This window comes from Oratosquilla oratoria, chromosome 15 (assembly GCF_046742065.1).
Source record: "Oratosquilla oratoria isolate Oo_2021 chromosome 15, ASM4674206v1, whole genome shotgun sequence".
NCBI classification, from domain to species: domain Eukaryota; kingdom Metazoa; phylum Arthropoda; class Malacostraca; order Stomatopoda; family Squillidae; genus Oratosquilla; species Oratosquilla oratoria.
Window position 1 is genome coordinate 2,078,096 of NC_134791.1, and position 5,497 is coordinate 2,083,592.

Genomic DNA, 5,497 nt, shown 5'->3' on the forward strand with positions numbered 1-5,497 from the left:
AAGAGAGAGAGGGAGAGAGAGCAAGGAGAGAGATAGAGAGATAGAGAGAGAGAAAGAGAGAAAGTAAGGAGACCGAAAGAGAGCGAGTGAAAGACCGACAGAGAGATAGAGAGGGAGAGAGAGAGAAGGAGGAAGCAATGAGAGATAAAAGAGATAGACAAAGAGAGAGACAAAAGAGAAAGACTGAGAGACAAAGAGACAAAGAAAATATGACCCGGAAGAAGAGAAACAAAACAAAATAAATAAATAAAAAATAAAAAATAAAATGAAATAAAATAAAATAAACAATAAAAAATAGATAGATAAATAAATAAATTAAAAAAAATCGAATCGTCTGGACCTCTTTCCCCCCCCAAAAAAAAAAAAAAAATAATAATAATAATAAAAATAATCAAATAAAAAACAAAAGAATAATAAATCAATAAATAAATAAATGGATAAAGGAATAATGCAGAATAAAAGTAAAAAACAAAACTGAATCCTGAAATAAAACAAAGGCGGTTTTCCTGCGCTGAAGTCCTGAAGTCCAAAAACACCTGCCGGTTGTAACTCACAACCTCCGCGGTTGTCGGTGTGTTTTTTCGTACGAAATAACACTGTGATACGTTCCCCCAAATTCTAACCTCTTTGCAACCTCGCAACCTAGGTTGCCTGCATCCTAGTGGCACTGCTATAAGAGGTGCACAACCCCACAACCCCAGAATTTCTAACAACCCTTACAAACCCCACAATAACCCTTAACAACCCCACAAACCCCTACAAACTCCACAACCCCAAACAACCCCTAACAACCCCCTACAAACCCAACAACCCCCTACAAACCCAACAACCCCCACAACCCACAACCCCACAAACCCAAACGGCCCCTAAGAACCCGCAACCCCCTACAATCCCCACAACTCCATAATAACCCTTAACAACCCCACAACCCCTACAACCACACAATAACCCTTAACAACCCCACAACCCCCAACAACCCCACAGCCACCTACAACACCAAACAGCCCCTACAACCCCTAACAACCCCCACAACCCTTAACAGCCCCCTACAAAACCCACAACCCAACAACACCCCACAACCCCTAACAACCCCCTACAAAACCCACAACCCTACAACAACACCCCACAACCCCAATAATCCCTAACAACACCCAACAACCCCTCACAACCTCACCCACAACACACCCACACCCTAAGACAAAACTCCCACATTTCCAAACAACCCCCCCACTAGTGTGAAACCCCGTAGGCTGGTACCTAGTCCCCGGACTGAGCTCAGGTCCTTGACTGCATTAATGTACGGTTGGCAACACTGATTGCGAAAGGTTGGCAAGCCTGTATTCAGTGTCACCCAAAGCGGACGGCCCATTTTTTTCCGAGATTGGTATCACTGACTACAATGTATTTAATGTTTACCCATTTGAGAGTCCCACCGCTTTGACGTAATTGGCAGCCCTGGATCACCCAAAAAAGAAAGGTTGGCCAGCCTGCATTCGGCGTCTGCCGTCTTTTTTTTTTTTTTTTTTTTTTGCTAGGGTTGGTATTACTGGCAGCGAAAAGGTTGGTAGGCCTGTTCGTTTGTAGTCTATCAAACGAAGGACCGGCCACTGTGAAAGCGTCCCATTATGGGCCGGGGAGGCAGACCGGCGGAAAACAGACCGGACGGACACAACTGAAAACTGAAACAGGACTGAAACAGAACTGAAACAGTCACAGCATTCAAGAATGTTTCGCTTTGATGCCTCGGATTCATTCCCACACACCCCACTCCCCTCCCCCTCCCCCCTATCGCTCTCTCTCTCTCTTTCTCTCCCTCTCTCTCTATCTCACTCTATCTCTCCCTCTCTCTCCTTTTTCCTCTCTTTCTTTCTCTCTCTCCCTCCCTCCCTCTCTCTCACACTATCTCTCTCAATCTTTCTCCTTCTCCCTCTCTATCTCCCTCTCGCTCTCTCTATCTACCTATCTCCCCCTCTTTCTTTTCCTCACTCTCTCTCTCTCCCTCTCTATCTCTTTCTTTCTCCCTCTCTATCTCTATCTCACTCTTTCTCCCTCTCCCTCTCTATCACTCTCTCGCTATCTCCCCTCTCTTTCTTTTCCTCTCTCTCTCTCTCTCTCTTTCTCTCTCCCTCTCTATCTCTACTGTCAGCCATCGTATGGCCCAATTGGTCCCTTGTTGGTTTACATAGATTTTTCACTGCATCCCGTCTATATCATTTTTTGGTCTACTTCATTATCATTATTATCAATCATTGTTGATATAATTATCATTCTTTGATTACCATTATCATCTCTGTTATCATGATCATCACTATTGATAAATGGGAGTGGAGTATGTGGGGGGTGGAATGGGTGGAAGTGGATTTTATGCCTTAGTTTTGTTTTTTTGGCTACCTCCCTTGTAAGGGGGAAAAAAGCCTATGGTATATTTATGTATGTATGTATGCATGTATTATTATTATTATTATTGTTATTATTATTGTTATTATTATTGTTATTATTATTATATCTATTATTATTATTATTATTATTATTATTATTATTATTATTATTATTATTATTATTATTATATCTATTATTATTATTATCATCATAATAATAATATTATTAATATTATCATTATTATCATTACTATTGTATATTATCATTACTATCATACAGTATATTATTACTATTATCAATAATGTTATCATCATCACCCCTTACCCAAACTCCATTCCCTTCAACTACGCCCCCCCAACGACCCCTCCCCCCTTTCCCCCCACCCCGCCTTTGTGGGAGAACCGAATCCGTCATACCGGATATTCAAGCCGGAATACATTTATGTATTCCCCGGAACAGGGCCCGGAATACATTAATGTATTCCCCAGAACAGAGCTCTTCCGGGGCCGCGTGTGCCGTGTATTCCATATGTCGTACTGCATTTATACATTGGACACCATGTCTGGGTTAGGTGACATGTCCTGGGCGTCCGTGGAGGGGGGAGGGGGGAGGAAAGCGTCCGGGAGGGGAGGGAGGTGTCCGGGGGGGGAGGGAGGTGTCCGGGGGGGGAGGAAGGCACCCGGGGGGGAGGCGTCCTGTGGGGGAGGGGTCCTGTGGGGGAGGGGAAGGTGTCCGGTGGGGAAGGTGTCCGGGGGGAGGAAAGCGTCCGGGGGGAGGGGAAGTCGTCCGGGGGGGGAGGAAGGTGTCCGAGGGGGGGAGGAAGGCATCCAGGAGGAAGAAAGCGTCCGGGGGAGGGGGGAAGGCGTCCGGGGGGAGGAGGGGAAGGCGTCCGGGGGGGAGGAGGGGGGAGCGTTCGGGGGGAGGAGGGGAGGAGGAGTCCGGGAGGTTCCGGGGGAATGTACAGCAATTATCTCACCCGGATATGAAACGTCCGGTCGCTTTAGTCAATTCCTTCGTGGCTTACAGTGGACCAGTCGAACTCGAATAAGTAAAAAACGCTAGATTTTTTTTTTTTTGGGGGGGGAGGTGGATGCCATCTCAAAATTTTGAATTTATAGGTCATTTTGAAGATCATGAAGGTCACTGTAGTTCAATTTTTTTTTTTTTTTTTGTGATAGCTCTCTTTGCCTAAAGAAGCTTATAAAACGACATTGTTTTATCTATTGGAAGTGACTATTTAGTATTTCGAACTGTTGAAATCCACAATTAAACCAAAAATGTACATATTTTCAACAACACACTCAAACAACCCGGTCCTCAGATTGCGGACAGAACATATGGACATAACACAAATTTTGCTGGACTTCATCATGGCCACGAGGGATGGTAGCTTGAATTTGCACTCGCCGCAAAGGGGGTAACTGTCCATGAACACGTGAATTATGCAAGACGGGGGACCTGTCTACCTTCCAGATTTGAGAAGGTTTGAGACGGCAGGACCAGAGGTGAATTATGCTGAATAGGATTTTTTTTTTTTTTTTTTTTTTTTTTTTTTTTTTTTTTTTTTTTGAAGAGACGAAGATGATGGTGCCTCAACCAGGCTTCTGCAAATCAGGGGACGCATTTTATCAAAGATCCTAACCACCTAAGTCTGGACATAAATCTTCAAAATGGCGGAGATTTTACACCTAAATCCTTATGTCGGCGACATAAGTGCTTATGTCTAGACATAAGCCTTTAGGTCTAGACATAGGGATTTGGGTTAAAATCTCCGCCATTTTGAAGATCTATGTCTAGACTTAGGGGCTAGGATCTTTTATAAATTCGGCCCCAGAGCCCTGAGTGGGTGAACAGAACTTTCAAAATGGAGAATGACATCATTTAGATAAACACCTAAGCAAGATGCTGTAATGATTATATATTTATTTGATATTATTTGTTTTTGTTTTGTTATCATTTGTCTATCTGATTCTCATTTATTATTAGTTATATATCAATTTATTATTATTTACTATTTACCTGTTTGTTGTTTGACTGTGCCTATGTGTTTATTTATGTATTTTATTTGATACATTATTATTATTATCATTATTATTATTATTGTTTTTTTTCTTTTTTATGATTTTTTTTCGCATCCGACCTAGATATGGACCAAAAGGTCTCCTGTCGGCATGCTCCGCCTTTGTAATCCTTTGTAATATCACAGGGAAAGACCAAGACAGAGACAAGTTCTGTATTACATGGACACAACGATGACGCATTTCACAGGACACCAGATATATTTTTAGTCCGGAAGATGATGATGATGAAACCCATTTTGACCCGTTATGATGATCTTGCATCACACAAAACGTGATGTTGATGACATGAAGAAACTTGCAAAGCAACTGGAAAGATTCAATATTTTCAGAAGTGGGTAGAAACAACTTCGCCAACCGTGTAGTTAATGAATGGAATAAACTTCCTGCAGAGGCAGTGCAATGTAGTTCAGTTCGAAGCTTTAAGATTCGTTTAGATAAACATTTAAGCAAGATGCTGTAATGACTGCCATTTATTTTATATTATTTGATTATTTGTTTGTTATTATTTGTCTGTTTATTTATTATTTGCTTGATTTCCATTTATTGTTTTTTATTTGTCAGTTTATTATTATTTACTATTTACCTGTTTGTTTATCATTTAACTATACCTATGTATTATTTATTTCATTTATTATTATCTATATTATTATAATTTTTATTTTATTTTATCTATTTTTTTTATCATTTATATATATATTTTTTCGCATCCGACCTAGTTATGGACCAAAAGGTCTCCTGTCGGCATGCTCCGCCTTTGTAATCCTTAGTAATCCTTTGAAGAATGTGAAGAAGGAGAGATGTGTACCTCTTGTATCATTAGCAATCAAAGACCACCATTTGATGAGGTCACTGATCTCCTCACAGCTGAATATCGAAGCAAGCAACAGCTCGTAGCTAATGTTAAACAACGGCTCACTAATAGAAGTGTACAGTTCCATGCCGCTCTCAGAAGGCACTACTCAAAAACTTTTCCAATTATGTACAAAAAAAGCCATTTTCACTCGGCAGTGTGTGTTGAAATGTATAAAGACTGACAG